We start from the raw sequence: 16,568 nt of genomic DNA, 5'->3' as shown, positions 1-16,568 counted from the left end.
GATCTAGAGGTTGACAGCATGTCTTCTTAACGGGAGTCCAGGTGGCCATCTCCACAAATGGACTTTTCAGAATCCTTGGGTGGCACCGTAGTCGGAAACCAATTCTGGTTATCGCTTCTCGGCCTTTTGGCTAAGATCAAGTGTAGTATCTGTTCTTATCAGTTTAATATCTGATACGTCCCCTATCTGGGGACCATATATTAAATGGATTTTTAGAACAGGGAGATGGAAAAAGAGCTTGCTCTGTCCACTCCACGCATTGACCTGGTATTGCAGTATCTCCAGGACCGGTGCACCCCTTCTTTAATGCAGTTTCTAAAATCAGAAAGAATTGAATTCAATGCTTTTTGTTCATTTTGCTTGTTTGTCGGATTTTGGGATGGACTCTTTGGCTTTGCTTTTCTTCTCCTCATTGGATTTTTCATGTTAAAAGTTGCAGAAGCCAGATGACAAGCTCATTTTGGTTCAACTTCAGCAACTGTGCATTGCATTGCCATGTAATGTAATGTAATGCAATGCTATCTATCTAGCTCTCCCTCTATACTTCCTTTTGGATAAACAGACATATTAGGCAAGCATTTTGGAGCTTTCACCTAAATAACTACAGGTGGTGAGATAAGCTGCACAATATAATTGACCTTTCAGTATATTGTTGCACACACACCATCTATTTAGCAAATGCCCTTGTTATCAACAGCAGCCTTTTAAACTCACCTGAGCTAACAGGTATGTGAGCTGGTTACTCTGCTGCGCTTAAAATTTCTTTTTTGGTTTGCTACAATGCCTTTTCTGAAACGTTGTCTCCCTCTGCTGGAACACTGACTTCTTTCATTTAATGCCTGCAGACTATAAAAGAGAAACCAACCCAAAAAGTTTGGTTGATTAGTCTGTGGCATTCTTTTAAACTGTTGCTTATGGCGGTCTCTGTGAGCTTCTCAGTGACATTCAGCCATCCAGGTATCCCGCCTGCAGTAGACGGAATGTGGCAATGGAACGCTGGCTGCGCGTGTCATAATAGGCTCTGAGCCTTTATATACCTGCGCACAGCAGCAGCCACCTTCAGTCTGCTGCTGGACAGCCAGCAGCAGCAGCAGCAGGAGAGGTAATTAATCAGCAACCCTCCTGCTAAGGGTAGACAGCTGCTCGTTCCACCCCCCCCCCGCCTTAATTGGTTCTCCTCCCTTCCAACGGTGTTGAGGCGGGTGGGAACAGCCGGGGGTTGAGGGTACTGTGCTAAAAGAGGTGGAGTTATGCAGATCTAAAACGCGTGGATTGCAGCAGCAGCAAGCCGAAAAGTGCAGGCATGTGAGGGATCTAGAGGTTGACAGCATGTCTTCTTAACGGGAGTCCAGGTGGCCATCTCCACAAATGGACTTTTCAGAATCCTTGGGTGGCACCGTAGTCGGAAACCAATTCTGGTTATCGCTTCTCGGCCTTTTGGCTAAGATCAAGTGTAGTATCTGTTCTTATCAGTTTAATATCTGATACGTCCCCTATCTGGGGACCATATATTAAATGGATTTTTAGAACAGGGAGATGGAAAAAGAGCTTGCTCTGTCCACTCCACGCATTGACCTGGTATTGCAGTATCTCCAGGACCGGTGCACCCCTTCTTTAATGCAGTTTCTAAAATCAGAAAGAATTGAATTCAATGCTTTTTGTTCATTTTGCTTGTTTGTCGGATTTTGGGATGGACTCTTTGGCTTTGCTTTTCTTCTCCTCATTGGATTTTTCATGTTAAAAGTTGCAGAAGCCAGATGACAAGCTCATTTTGGTTCAACTTCAGCAACTGTGCATTGCATTGCCATGTAATGTAATGTAATGCAATGCTATCTATCTAGCTCTCCCTCTATACTTCCTTTTGGATAAACAGACATATTAGGCAAGCATTTTGGAGCTTTCACCTAAATAACTACAGGTGGTGAGATAAGCTGCACAATATAATTGACCTTTCAGTATATTGTTGCACACACACCATCTATTTAGCAAATGCCCTTGTTATCAACAGCAGCCTTTTAAACTCACCTGAGCTAACAGGTATGTGAGCTGGTTACTCTGCTGCGCTTAAAATTTCTTTTTTGGTTTGCTACAATGCCTTTTCTGAAACGTTGTCTCCCTCTGCTGGAACACTGACTTCTTTCATTTAATGCCTGCAGACTATAAAAGAGAAACCAACCCAAAAAGTTTGGTTGATTAGTCTGTGGCATTCTTTTAAACTGTTGCTTATGGCGGTCTCTGTGAGCTTCTCAGTGACATTCAGCCATCCAGGTATCCCGCCTGCAGTAGACGGAATGTGGCAATGGAACGCTGGCTGCGCGTGTCATAATAGGCTCTGAGCCTTTATATACCTGCGCACAGGAGCAGCCACCTTCAGTCTGCTGCTGGACAGCCAGCAGCAGCAGCAGCAGGAGAGGTAATTAATCAGCAACCCTCCTGCTAAGGGTAGACAGCTGCTCGTTCCACCCCCCCCCCCCGCCTTAATTGGTTCTCCTCCCTTCCAACGGTGTTGAGGCGGGTGGGAACAGCCGGGGGTTGAGGGTACTGTGCTAAAAGAGGTGGAGTTATGCAGATCTAAAACGCGTGGATTGCAGCAGCAGCAAGCCGAAAAGTGCAGGCATGTGAGGGATCTAGAGGTTGACAGCATGTCTTCTTAACGGGAGTCCAGGTGGCCATCTCCACAAATGGACTTTTCAGAATCCTTGGGTGGCACCGTAGTCGGAAACCAATTCTGGTTATCGCTTCTCGGCCTTTTGGCTAAGATCAAGTGTAGTATCTGTTCTTATCAGTTTAATATCTGATACGTCCCCTATCTGGGGACCATATATTAAATGGATTTTTAGAACAGGGAGATGGAAAAAGAGCTTGCTCTGTCCACTCCACGCATTGACCTGGTATTGCAGTATCTCCAGGACCGGTGCACCCCTTCTTTAATGCAGTTTCTAAAATCAGAAAGAATTGAATTCAATGCTTTTTGTTCATTTTGCTTGTTTGTCGGATTTTGGGATGGACTCTTTGGCTTTGCTTTTCTTCTCCTCATTGGATTTTTCATGTTAAAAGTTGCAGAAGCCAGATGACAAGCTCATTTTGGTTCAACTTCAGCAACTGTGCATTGCATTGCCATGTAATGTAATGTAATGCAATGCTATCTATCTAGCTCTCCCTCTATACTTCCTTTTGGATAAACAGACATATTAGGCAAGCATTTTGGAGCTTTCACCTAAATAACTACAGGTGGTGAGATAAGCTGCACAATATAATTGACCTTTCAGTATATTGTTGCACACACACCATCTATTTAGCAAATGCCCTTGTTATCAACAGCAGCCTTTTAAACTCACCTGAGCTAACAGGTATGTGAGCTGGTTACTCTGCTGCGCTTAAAATTTCTTTTTTGGTTTGCTACAATGCCTTTTCTGAAACGTTGTCTCCCTCTGCTGGAACACTGACTTCTTTCATTTAATGCCTGCAGACTATAAAAGAGAAACCAACCCAAAAAGTTAGGTTGATTAGTCTGTGGCATTCTTTTAAACTGTTGCTTATGGCGGTCTCTGTGAGCTTCTCAGTGACATTCAGCCATCCAGGTATCCCGCCTGCAGTAGACGGAATGTGGCAATGGAACGCTGGCTGCGCGTGTCATAATAGGCTCTGAGCCTTTATATACCTGCGCACAGCAGCAGCCACCTTCAGTCTGCTGCTGGACAGCCAGCAGCAGCAGCAGCAGGAGAGGTAATTAATCAGCAACCCTCCTGCTAAGGGTAGACAGCTGCTCGTTCCACCCCCCCCCCCGCCTTAATTGGTTCTCCTCCCTTCCAACGGTGTTGAGGCGGGTGGGAACAGCCGGGGGTTGAGGGTACTGTGCTAAAAGAGGTGGAGTTATGCAGATCTAAAACGCGTGGATTGCAGCAGCAGCAAGCCGAAAAGTGCAGGCATGTGAGGGATCTAGAGGTTGTCAGCATGTCTTCTTAACGGGAGTCCAGGTGGCCATCTCCACAAATGGACTTTTCAGAATCCTTGGGTGGCACCGTAGTCGGAAACCAATTCTGGTTATCGCTTCTCGACCTTTTGGCTAAGATCAAGTGTAGTATCTGTTCTTATCAGTTTAATATCTGATACGTCCCCTATCTGGGGACCATATATTAAATGGATTTTTAGAACAGGGAGATGGAAAAAGAGCTTGCTCTGTCCACTCCACGCATTGACCTGGTATTGCAGTATCTCCAGGACCGGTGCACCCCTTCTTTAATGCAGTTTCTAAAATCAGAAAGAATTGAATTCAATGCTTTTTGTTCATTTTGCTTGTTTGTCGGATTTTGGGATGGACTCTTTGGCTTTGCTTTTCTTCTCCTCATTGGATTTTTCATGTTAAAAGTTGCAGAAGCCAGATGACAAGCTCATTTTGGTTCAACTTCAGCAACTGTGCATTGCATTGCCATGTAATGTAATGTAATGCAATGCTATCTATCTAGCTCTCCCTCTATACTTCCTTTTGGATAAACAGACATATTAGGCAAGCATTTTGGAGCTTTCACCTAAATAACTACAGGTGGTGAGATAAGCTGCACAATATAATTGACCTTTCAGTATATTGTTGCACACACACCATCTATTTAGCAAATGCCCTTGTTATCAACAGCAGCCTTTTAAACTCACCTGAGCTAACAGGTATGTGAGCTGGTTACTCTGCTGCGCTTAAAATTTCTTTTTTGGTTTGCTACAATGCCTTTTCTGAAACGTTGTCTCCCTCTGCTGGAACACTGACTTCTTTCATTTAATGCCTGCAGACTATAAAAGAGAAAACAACCCAAAAAGTTTGGTTGATTAGTCTGTGGCATTCTTTTAAACTGTTGCTTATGGCGGTCTCTGTGAGCTTCTCAGTGACATTCAGCCATCCAGGTATCCCGCCTGCAGTAGACGGAATGTGGCAATGGAACGCTGGCTGCGCGTGTCATAATAGGCTCTGAGCCTTTATATACCTGCGCACAGCAGCAGCCACCTTCAGTCTGCTGCTGGACAGCCAGCAGCAGCAGCAGCAGGAGAGGTAATTAATCAGCAACCCTCCTGCTAAGGGTAGACAGCTGCTCGTTCCACCCCCCCCCCCGCCTTAATTGGTTCTCCTCCCTTCCAACGGTGTTGAGGCGGGTGGGAACAGCCGGGGGTTGAGGGTACTGTGCTAAAAGAGGTGGAGTTATGCAGATCTAAAACGCGTGGATTGCAGCAGAAGCAAGCCGAAAAGTGCAGGCATGTGAGGGATCTAGAGGTTGACAGCATGTCTTCTTAACGGGAGTCCAGGTGGCCATCTCCACAAATGGACTTTTCAGAATCCTTGGGTGGCACCGTAGTCGGAAACCAATTCTGGTTATCGCTTCTCGGCCTTTTGGCTAAGATCAAGTGTAGTATCTGTTCTTATCAGTTTAATATCTGATACGTCCCCTATCTGGGGACCATATATTAAATGGATTTTTAGAACAGGGAGATGGAAAAAGAGCTTGCTCTGTCCACTCCACGCATTGACCTGGTATTGCAGTATCTCCAGGACCGGTGCACCCCTTCTTTAATGCAGTTTCTAAAATCAGAAAGAATTGAATTCAATGCTTTTTGTTCATTTTGCTTGTTTGTCGGATTTTGGGATGGACACTTTGGCTTTGCTTTTCTTCTCCTCATTGGATTTTTCATGTTAAAAGTTGCAGAAGCCAGATGACAAGCTCATTTTGGTTCAACTTCAGCAACTGTGCATTGCATTGCCATGTAATGTAATGTAATGCAATGCTATCTATCTAGCTCTCCCTCTATACTTCCTTTTGGATAAACAGACATATTAGGCAAGCATTTTGGAGCTTTCACCTAAATAACTACAGGTGGTGAGATAAGCTGCACAATATAATTGACCTTTCAGTATATTGTTGCACACACACCATCTATTTAGCAAATTCCCTTGTTATCAACAGCAGCCTTTTAAACTCACCTGAGCTAACAGGTATGTGAGCTGGTTACTCTGCTGCGCTTAAAATTTCTTTTTTGGTTTGCTACAATGCCTTTTCTGAAACGTTGTCTCCCTCTGCTGGAACACTGACTTCTTTCATTTAATGCCTGCAGACTATAAAAGAGAAACCAACCCAAAAAGTTTGGTTGATTAGTCTGTGGCATTCTTTTAAACTGTTGCTTATGGCGGTCTCTGTGAGCTTCTCAGTGACATTCAGCCATCCAGGTATCCCGCCTGCAGTAGACGGAATGTGGCAATGGAACGCTGGCTGCGCGTGTCATAATAGGCTCTGAGCCTTTATATACCTGCGCACAGCAGCAGCCACCTTCAGTCTGCTGCTGGACAGCCAGCAGCAGCAGCAGCAGGAGAGGTAATTAATCAGCAACCCTCCTGCTAAGGGTAGACAGCTGCTCGTTCCACCCCCCCCCCCCGCCTTAATTGGTTCTCCTCCCTTCCAACGGTGTTGAGGCGGGTGGGAACAGCCGGGGGTTGAGGGTACTGTGCTAAAAGAGGTGGAGTTATGCAGATCTAAAACGCGTGGATTGCAGCAGCAGCAAGCCGAAAAGTGCAGGCATGTGAGGGATCTAGAGGTTGACAGCATGTCTTCTTAACGGGAGTCCAGGTGGCCATCTCCACAAATGGACTTTTCAGAATCCTTGGGTGGCACCGTAGTCGGAAACCAATTCTGGTTATCGCTTCTCGGCCTTTTGGCTAAGATCAAGTGTAGTATCTGTTCTTATCAGTTTAATATCTGATACGTCCCCTATCTGGGGACCATATATTAAATGGATTTTTAGAACAGGGAGATGAAAAAAGAGCTTGCTCTGTCCACTCCACGCATTGACCTGGTATTGCAGTATCTCCAGGACCGGTGCACCCCTTCTTTAATGCAGTTTCTAAAATCAGAAAGAATTGAATTCAATGCTTTTTGTTCATTTTGCTTGTTTGTCGGATTTTGGGATGGACTCTTTGGCTTTGCTTTTCTTCTCCTCATTGGATTTTTCATGTTAAAAGTTGCAGAAGCCAGATGACAAGCTCATTTTGGTTCAACTTCAGCAACTGTGCATTGCATTGCCATGTAATGTAATGTAATGCAATGCTATCTATCTAGCTCTCCCTCTATACTTCCTTTTGGATAAACAGACATATTAGGCAAGCATTTTGGAGGTTTCACCTAAATAACTACAGGTGGTGAGATAAGCTGCACAATATAATTGACCTTTCAGTATATTGTTGCACACACACCATCTATTTAGCAAATGCCCTTGTTATCAACAGCAGCCTTTTAAACTCACCTGAGCTAACAGGTATGTGAGCTGGTTACTCTGCTGCGCTTAAAATTTCTTTTTTGGTTTGCTACAATGCCTTTTCTGAAACGTTGTCTCCCTCTGCTGGAACACTGACTTCTTTCATTTAATGCCTGCAGACTATAAAAGAGAAACCAACCCAAAAAGTTTGGTTGATTAGTCTGTGGCATTCTTTTAAACTGTTGCTTATGGCGGTCTCTGTGAGCTTCTCAGTGACATTCAGCCATCCAGGTATCCCGCCTGCAGTAGACGGAATGTGGCAATGGAACGCTGGCTGCGCGTGTCATAATAGGCTCTGAGCCTTTATATACCTGCGCACAGCAGCAGCCACCTTCAGTCTGCTGCTGGACAGCCAGCAGCAGCAGCAGCAGGAGAGGTAATTAATCAGCAACCCTCCTGCTAAGGGTAGACAGCTGCTCGTTCCACCCCCCCCCCGCCTTAATTGGTTCTCCTCCCTTCCAACGGTGTTGAGGCGGGTGGGAACAGCCGGGGGTTGAGGGTACTGTGCTAAAAGAGGTGGAGTTATGCAGATCTAAAACGCGTGGATTGCAGCAGCAGCAAGCCGAAAAGTGCAGGCATGTGAGGGATCTAGAGGTTGACAGCATGTCTTCTTAACGGGAGTCCAGGTGGCCATCTCCACAAATGGACTTTTCAGAATCCTTGGGTGGCACCGTAGTCGGAAACCAATTCTGGTTATCGCTTCTCGGCCTTTTGGCTAAGATCAAGTGTAGTATCTGTTCTTATCAGTTTAATATCTGATACGTCCCCTATCTGGGGACTAGTGTTGAGCCACCCCCGTAGTGTTCGGGTTCGGTTCGGTTCGTCGAACACCGGGATGTTCGAGGAACTGTTCGTCGAACTGTTCGTCGAACACCTTAGAACACCGTCGAACACCGTTAAAACCAATGGCAGGCAAACAAAAACACATAGAAACACATAGAAAACACCTTCAAAGGTGTCCAAAAGCTGACAAACTGCTCAGAAGACGCTTTCTTTAAAAAAGCCGGCCGGCAATTCAGCAGCGGCATACACCGGTACCCGACAATTTAGACAAGAAGGAATAGAGCCTCACACATAGATTAGATAGATAGAAACATGTCAGTCACATATATATGAAGTACAGTGACAGTGTTGCTTACTGTACTTGTCATTTAGTGTAAAGGATTTATTAAAAAATATAATAGTGTTTTCATGCACTGTCTCTTTAAAAAAGCCGGCCGGCAATTCAGCATCTGTACCCGACAATTTATAACAGACAGAATAGAGCTTCACACATAGATTAGATAGATAGAAACATGTCAGTCACATATATATGAAGCACAGTGACAGTGTTGGTTACTGTACTTGTCATTTAGTATTAAAATAAAGGATTTATTATTAAAAAAAATTGGCGTGGGGTTCCCCTTAATTTTAGTCTCTAGCGGAGGTTAAGCAGACAGCTGGGGCAGATGTTTGAAGCCTGGGAAGGGGGTAATACCCACGGAGCTTCCCAGGCTACTAATATCAGCCCCCAGCTGAATACATAGCCTTTACTAGCTATTAAAATGGGGGACCCAAAAAAAAAATGACGTGGGGTCCCCCCTAATTTAATAGCTAGCAAAGGCTAGGCAGACAGCTGGGGGCTGATATTAATAGCCCAGGAAGGGAGCCATGAATATTGGCCCCCTCCCAGGCTAGAAACACCAGCCGTCAGCCGCCCCAGAAATGGCGCATTCATAGGATGCGCCAATTCTGGCACTTAGCCTCGCTCTTCCACGCTGCCCTGTAGCGGTGGCAGGGGGTAATAGGGCTGGGGTTGATGTCAGCTTATAATGCCAGCTGACATCAAGCCCAGGTTAGTAATGGAGAGGCGTCTATAAGACACCCCCATTACTAACCCCATAGTCAAAGTTAAAAGAAAACACAAACACCCAGAATAAAGTCCTTTAATTGAAATAAAGACACAATCCTTTATTGTTCTAAATTAAACCATACTTACCATCACGCCCATTCCAGCTGAAGCCAACGATCTCCTGCAATAAAAGAAAAATAATAAAGCAACCTCATCCTTACCTTTCCATGGTTCCCACGACAGCTTCAGCTCTGCTACATCGAGATGACAGGCTGGACCGCAGCAGAACGCCGCCATCCAGCCTGTCATCCCGCAGACACTGAGAAGCGCAGGCATGCTTGCGCTCTGCAGTGTCTGGCTGTGACGGCATAAAGATGAGACGAGTTCATGTCCAATGAACTCAGCTCACCTCCTGCACGTCACTGACAGCGTGGGAGAATTCTCCTGCACTCAGCGCTTCAGCGTGAGAATTCTCCCACGCTGAAGCGCTGAGTGCAGGAGAATTTTCCCACGCTGTCAGTGAAGTGCATAAGGTGAGCTCATGTCCAATGAACTCAGCTCACCTCCTGCACGTCACTGACAGCGTGGGAGAATTCTCCTGCACTCAGCGCTTCAGTGTGAGAATTCTCCCACGCTGAAGCGCTGAGTGCAGGAGAATTTTCCCACGCTGTCAGTGACGTGCATGAGGTGAGCCGAGTTCATTGGACATTAACTCGGCTCATCTGGATGCCCTCACAGAGAGACACTGTGGAGCGCAAGCAAGCCTGCGCTTCTCAGTGTCTGCGGGATGACAGGCTGGATGGCGGCGTTCTGCTGCGGTCCAGCCTGTCATCTCGATGTAGCAGAGCTGAAGCTGTCATGGGAACCATGGAAAGGTAAGGATGATGTTGCTTTATTATTTTTCTTTTATTTCAGGAGATCGTTGGCTTCAGCTGGAATGGGCTGATGGTAAGTATGGTTTAATTTAGAACAATAAAGAATTGTGTGTTTATTTCAATTAAAGGACTTTTTTCTGGGTGTTGTGTTTTTTTTAAATACTTTACTAGAAATTCATGGTGGTCATGTCTAATATTGGCGTGACCCCATGAATTTTGGGCTTAGGGCCAGCTGATAATGCCAAGCTGGCCCTAACCCCTTTATTACCCAGTGAGCCACCGCATCAGGGCCCTGGATGAGTTGGGTACAGCGCCAGAAGATGGCGCTTCTATGAACGCGCCATTTTCCGGGGTGGCTGCGGACTGCAATTTGCAGCGGGGGTGGCCCAGAAAGCTTGGGCCTCCCTGCGCTGCGGATTCCAGCCCCCAGCTGCCTAGTTGTACCTGGCTGGACACAAAAACAGGGCGAAGCCCCACGTCAATTTTCTTTAAATTATTTCATGAAATAATTAAGAAAAAAAGGGCTTCCCTATATTGTTGTGTCCGGCCAGGTACAAATAGGCAGCTGGTGGTTGGGGGCAGCCCGTTCCTGCCTGCTGCACCTGACTGGACACAAATATAGTGCGAAGCCCCACGTCAATTTTTTTTTAATTATTTCATGAATTTCCTGAAATAATTTAAAAAAATTGAAGTGGGGCTTCGCACTATATTTGTGTCCAGCCAGGTACAGCAGGCAGGAATGGGCTGCCCCCAACCACCAGCTGCCTATTTGTACCTGGCCGGACACAACAATATAGGGAAGGCCTTTTTTTCTTAATTATTTCATGAATTTCATGAAATAATTAAAAAAAATTGACGCGGGGCTTCGCACTATATTTATGTCCAGCCAGGTACAGCAGGCAGGAACGGGCTGCCCCCAACCACCAGCTGACTATTTGTACCTGGCCGGACACAACAATATAGGGAAGGCCTTTTTTTTTTAATTATTTCATGAATTTCATGAAATAATTAAAAAAAAAATACGTGGGGCTTCGCCCTATTTTTGTGTCCAGCCAGGTACAACTAGGCAGCTGGGGTCTGGAATCTGCAGCGCAGGGAGGCCCAAGCTTTCTGGGCCCCCCCCCGCTGCAAATTGCAGTCCGCAGCCACCCCGGAAAATGGCGCGTTCATAGAAGCGCCATCTTCTGGCGCTGTACCCAACTCATCCAGGGCCCTGGTGCGGTGGCTCACTGGGTAATAAAGGGGTTAGGGCCAGCTTGGTATTATCAGCTGGCCCCAAGCCCAAAATTCATGGGGTCACGCCAGTATTAGACATGACCGCCATGAATTTCTAGTAAAGTATTTAAAAAAAACACAACACCCAGAATAAAGTCCTTTAATTGAAATAAACACACAATTCTTTATTGTTCTAAATTAAACCATACTTACCATCACGCCCATTCCAGCTGAAGCCAACGATCTCCTGCAATAAAAGAAAAATAATAAACCAACCTCATCCTTACCTTTCCATGGTTCCCACGACAGCTTCAGCTCTGCTACATCGAGATGACAGGCTGGACCGCAGCAGAACGCTGCCATCCAGCCTGTCATCCCGCAGACACTGAGAAGAGCAGACATGCTTGCGCTCCTCAGTGTCTCGCTGTGACGGCATCCAGATGAGCCGAGGTCATGTCCAATGAACTCGGCTCACCTCATGCACGTCACTGACAGCGTGGGAGAATTCTCACGCTGAAGCGCTGAGTGCAGGAGAATTCTCCCACGCTGTCAGTGACGTGCATGAGGTGAGCTCATGTCCAATGAACTCAGCTCACCTCATGCACCTCACTGACAGCGTGGGAAAATTCTCCTGCACTCAGCGCTTCAGCGTGAGAATTCTCCCACGCTGTCAGTGACGTGCAGGAGGTGAGCCGAGTTCATTGGACATGACCTCGGCTCATCTGGATGCCGTCACAGCGAGACACTGAGGAGCGCAAGCATGCCTGCTCTTCTCAGTGTCTGCGGGATGACAGGCTGGATGGCAGCGTTCTGCTGCGGTCCAGCCTGTCATCTCGATGTAGCAGAGCTGAAGCTGTCGTGGGAACCATGGAAAGGTAAGGATGAGGTTGGTTTATTATTTTTCTTTTATTGCAGGAGATCGTTGGCTTCAGCTGGAATGGGCGTGATGGTAAGTATGGTTTAATTTAGAACAATAAAGAATTGTGTGTTTATTTCAATTAAAGGACTTTATTCTGGGTGTTTGTGTTTTTTTTAACTTTGACTATGGGGTTAGTAATGGGGGTGTCTTATAGACGCCTCTCCATTACTAACCTGGGCTTGATGTCAGCTGGCATTATAAGCTGACATCAACCCCAGCCCTATTACCCCCTGCCACCGCTACAGGGCAGCGTGGAAGAGCGAGGCTAAGTGCCAGAATTGGCGCATCCTATGAATGCGCCATTTCTGGGGCGGCTGACGGCTGGTGTTTCTAGCCTGGGAGGGGGCCAATATTCATGGCTCCCTTCCTGGGCTATTAATATCAGCCCCCAGCTGTCTGCCTAGCCTTTGCTAGCTATTAAATTAGGGGGGACCCCACGTCATTTTTTTTGGGTGGGTCCCCCATTTTAATAGCTAGTAAAGGCTATGTATTCAGCTGGGGGCTGATATTAGTAGCCTGGGAAGCTCCGTGGGTATTACCCCCTTCCCAGGCTTCAAACATCTGCCCCAGCTGTCTGCTTAACCTCCGCTAGAGCCTAAAATTAAGGGGAACCCCACGCCAATTTTTTTTAATAATAAATCCTTTATTTTAATACTAAATGACAAGTACAGTAACCAACACTATCACTGTACTTCATATATATGTGACTGACATGTTTCTATCTATCTAATCTATGTGTGAAGCTCTATTCTGTCTGTTATAAATTGTCGGGTACAGATGCTGAATTGCCGGCCGGCTTTCTTAAAGAGACAGTGCATGAAAACACTATTATTTTTTTTATTAAATCCTTTACACTAAATGACAAGTACAGTAAGCAATACTGTCACTGTACTTCATATATATGTGACTGACATGTTTCTATCTATCTAATCTATGTGTGATTCTCTATTCCTTCTATTCTAAATTGTCGGGTACCGCTGCTGAATTGCCGGCCGGCTTTTTTAAAGAGACGGTGCATGAAAACACTAATATTTTTTTTGATAAATCCTTTACGCTAAATGACAAGTACAGTAAGCAACACTGTCACTGTACTTCATATATATGTGACTGACATGTTTCTATCTATCTAATCTATGTGTGAAGCTCTATTCTTTCGGTTCTAAATTGTCGGGTACCGGTGTATGCCGCTGCTGAATTGCCGGCTTTTCATGTTTCACTGTTGGCACTGTTCCCATCGATTTGGGCAATCACTGTAATGCCACAACCTCCATGGCTGTGGCATTACAGTGAGTGGCAGACAATCCCTGCATGATTGGTGCTCTAAATAGCGCCAGACATGCAGGACACGCTTTTGGTGCACGAACAGTTATCGAACATAACCTCGAACAGCCGAATTTTTTGCAAATCGTTCGGGTTCGTCGAACAACTCGAACACCGCCCAAAACAGCTCGAATTTGAGATTGGCGAACAGTTCTAGTCGAACACCGCTCATCTCTACTGGGGACCATATATTAAATGGATTTTTAGAACAGGGAGATGGAAAAAGAGCTTGCTCTGTCCACTCCACGCATTGACCTGGTATTGCAGTATCTCCAGGACCGGTGCACCCCTTCTTTAATGCAGTTTCTAAAATCAGAAAGAATTGAATTCAATGCTTTTTGTTCATTTTGCTTGTTTGTCGGATTTTGGGATGGACTCTTTGGCTTTGCTTTTCTTCTCCTCATTGGATTTTTCATGTTAAAAGTTGCAGAAGCCAGATGACAAGCTCATTTTGGTTCAACTTCAGCAACTGTGCATTGCATTGCCATGTAATGTAATGTAATGCAATGCTATCTATCTAGCTCTCCCTCTATACTTCCTTTTGGATAAACAGACATATTAGGCAAGCATTTTGGAGCTTTCACCTAAATAACTACAGGTGGTGAGATAAGCTGCACAATATAATTGACCTTTCAGTATATTGTTGCACACACACCATCTATTTAGCAAAGGCCCTTGTTATCAACAGCAGCCTTTTAAACTCACCTGAGCTAACAGGTATGTGAGCTGGTTACTCTGCTGCGCTTAAAATTTCTTTTTTGGTTTGCTACAATGCCTTTTCTGAAACGTTGTCTCCCTCTGCTGGAACACTGACTTCTTTCATTTAATGCCTGCAGACTATAAAAGAGAAACCAACCCAAAAAGTTTGGTTGATTAGTCTGTGGCATTCTTTTAAACTGTTGCTTATGGCGGTCTCTGTGAGCTTCTCAGTGACATTCAGCCATCCAGGTATCCCGCCTGCAGTAGACGGAATGTGGCAATGGAACGCTGGCTGCGCGTGTCATAATAGGCTCTGAGCCTTTATATACCTGCGCACAGCAGCAGCCACCTTCAGTCTGCTGCTGGACAGCCAGCAGCAGCAGCAGCAGGAGAGGTAATTAATCAGCAACCCTCCTGCTAAGGGTAGACAGCTGCTCGTTCCACCCCCCCCCCGCCTTAATTGGTTCTCCTCCCTTCCAACGGTGTTGAGGCGGGTGGGAACAGCCGGGGGTTGAGGGTACTGTGCTAAAAGAGGTGGAGTTATGCAGATCTAAAACGCGTGGATTGCAGCAGCAGCAAGCCGAAAAGTGCAGGCATGTGAGGGATCTAGAGGTTGACAGCATGTCTTCTTAACGGGAGTCCAGGTGGCCATCTCCACAAATGGACTTTTCAGAATCCTTGGGTGGCACCGTAGTCGGAAACCAATTCTGGTTATCGCTTCTCGGCCTTTTGGCTAAGATCAAGTGTAGTATCTGTTCTTATCAGTTTAATATCTGATACGTCCCCTATCTGGGGACCATATATTAAATGGATTTTTAGAACAGGGAGATGGAAAAAGAGCTTGCTCTGTCCACTCCACGCATTGACCTGGTATTGCAGTATCTCCAGGACCGGTGCACCCCTTCTTTAATGCAGTTTCTAAAATCAGAAAGAATTGAATTCAATGCTTTTTGTTCATTTTGCTTGTTTGTCGGATTTTGGGATGGACTCTTTGGCTTTGCTTTTCTTCTCCTCATTGGATTTTTCATGTTAAAAGTTGCAGAAGCCAGATGACAAGCTCATTTTGGTTCAACTTCAGCAACTGTGCATTGCATTGCCATGTAATGTAATGTAATGCAATGCTATCTATCTAGCTCTCCCTCTATACTTCCTTTTGGATAAACAGACATATTAGGCAAGCATTTTGGAGCTTTCACCTAAATAACTACAGGTGGTGAGATAAGCTGCACAATATAATTGACCTTTCAGTATATTGTTGCACACACACCATCTATTTAGCAAATGCCCTTGTTATCAACAGCAGCCTTTTAAACTCACCTGAGCTAACAGGTATGTGAGCTGGTTACTCTGCTGCGCTTAAAATTTCTTTTTTGGTTTGCTACAATGCCTTTTCTGAAACGTTGTCTCCCTCTGCTGGAACACTGACTTCTTTCATTTAATGCCTGCAGACTATAAAAGAGAAACCAACCCAAAAAGTTTGGTTGATTAGTCTGTGGCATTCTTTTAAACTGTTGCTTATGGCGGTCTCTGTGAGCTTCTCAGTGACATTCAGCCATCCAGGTATCCCGCCTGCAGTAGACGGAATGTGGCAATGGAACGCTGGCTGCGCGTGTCATAATAGGCTCTGAGCCTTTATATACCTGCGCACAGCAGCAGCCACCTTCAGTCTGCTGCTGGACAGCCAGCAGCAGCAGCAGCAGGAGAGGTAATTAATCAGCAACCCTCCTGCTAAGGGTAGACAGCTGCTCGTTCCACCCCCCCCCCCGCCTTAATTGGTTCTCCTCCCTTCCAACGGTGTTGAGGCGGGTGGGAACAGCCGGGGGTTGAGGGTACTGTGCTAAAAGAGGTGGAGTTATGCAGATCTAAAACGCGTGGATTGCAGCAGCAGCAAGCCGAAAAGTGCAGGCATGTGAGGGATCTAGAGGTTGACAGCATGTCTTCTTAACGGGAGTCCAGGTGGCCATCTCCACAAATGGACTTTTCAGAATCCTTGGGTGGCACCGTAGTCGGAAACCAATTCTGGTTATCGCTTCTCGGCCTTTTGGCTAAGATCAAGTGTAGTATCTGTTCTTATCAGTTTAATATCTGATACGTCCCCTATCTGGGGACCATATATTAAATGGATTTTTAGAACAGGGAGATGGAAAAAGAGCTTGCTCTGTCCACTCCACGCATTGACCTGGTATTGCAGTATCTCCAGGACCGGTGCACCCCTTCTTTAATGCAGTTTCTAAAATCAGAAAGAATTGAATTCAATGCTTTTTGTTCATTTTGCTTGTTTGTCGGATTTTGGGATGGACTCTTTGGCTTTGCTTTTCTTCTCCTCATTGGATTTTTCATGTTAAAAGTTGCAGAAGCCAGATGACAAGCTCATTTTGGTTCAACTTCAGCAACTGTGCATTGCATTGCCATGTAATGTAAT

At 45.6% G+C, this 16,568-nt stretch overlaps 8 non-coding genes and 2 pseudogenes across 8 annotated transcripts; all 10 read left to right on the top strand.

Moving 5' to 3' along the window:
* Window positions 1-110: 110 nt before the first annotated feature.
* On the top strand, window positions 111-301 carry LOC141225859 (U2 spliceosomal RNA). Its single transcript, XR_012293093.1, has one exon. It is a non-coding gene; the product is annotated as a U2 spliceosomal RNA (small nuclear RNA).
* A 1,120-nt stretch (window positions 302-1,421) lies between these two features.
* Window positions 1,422-1,612, top strand: LOC141225858 (U2 spliceosomal RNA). Its single transcript, XR_012293092.1, has one exon. It is a non-coding gene; the product is annotated as a U2 spliceosomal RNA (small nuclear RNA).
* A 1,122-nt stretch (window positions 1,613-2,734) lies between these two features.
* Window positions 2,735-2,925, top strand: LOC141225857 (U2 spliceosomal RNA). Its single transcript, XR_012293091.1, has one exon. It is a non-coding gene; the product is annotated as a U2 spliceosomal RNA (small nuclear RNA).
* A 1,121-nt stretch (window positions 2,926-4,046) lies between these two features.
* On the top strand, window positions 4,047-4,237 carry LOC141226192 (U2 spliceosomal RNA). Its single transcript, XR_012293417.1, has one exon. It is a non-coding gene; the product is annotated as a U2 spliceosomal RNA (small nuclear RNA).
* Window positions 4,238-5,358: 1,121 nt separating this feature from the next.
* LOC141225855 (U2 spliceosomal RNA) lies at window positions 5,359-5,549 on the top strand. Its single transcript, XR_012293090.1, has one exon. It is a non-coding gene; the product is annotated as a U2 spliceosomal RNA (small nuclear RNA).
* A 1,122-nt stretch (window positions 5,550-6,671) lies between these two features.
* Window positions 6,672-6,862, top strand: LOC141226461 (U2 spliceosomal RNA). The gene has a single exon (XR_012293592.1). It is a non-coding gene; the product is annotated as a U2 spliceosomal RNA (small nuclear RNA).
* Window positions 6,863-7,982: 1,120 nt separating this feature from the next.
* LOC141226324 (U2 spliceosomal RNA) lies at window positions 7,983-8,085 on the top strand (annotated as a pseudogene).
* Window positions 8,086-13,617: 5,532 nt separating this feature from the next.
* On the top strand, window positions 13,618-13,739 carry LOC141226329 (U2 spliceosomal RNA; annotated as a pseudogene).
* Window positions 13,740-14,859: 1,120 nt separating this feature from the next.
* On the top strand, window positions 14,860-15,050 carry LOC141225854 (U2 spliceosomal RNA). Its single transcript, XR_012293089.1, has one exon. It is a non-coding gene; the product is annotated as a U2 spliceosomal RNA (small nuclear RNA).
* Window positions 15,051-16,171: 1,121 nt separating this feature from the next.
* On the top strand, window positions 16,172-16,362 carry LOC141225853 (U2 spliceosomal RNA). The gene has a single exon (XR_012293088.1). It is a non-coding gene; the product is annotated as a U2 spliceosomal RNA (small nuclear RNA).
* Window positions 16,363-16,568: the final 206 nt, after the last annotated feature.

This window comes from Phyllobates terribilis, unplaced genomic scaffold (genome assembly GCF_046119375.1).
Source record: "Phyllobates terribilis strain yellow unplaced genomic scaffold, ASM4611937v1 Scaffold_414__1_contigs__length_1644244, whole genome shotgun sequence".
Taxonomy (NCBI): domain Eukaryota; kingdom Metazoa; phylum Chordata; class Amphibia; order Anura; family Dendrobatidae; genus Phyllobates; species Phyllobates terribilis.
The sequence above is the reverse complement of the archived record's forward strand: the minus strand, read 5'-3'. Positions and strand labels throughout refer to the sequence as shown.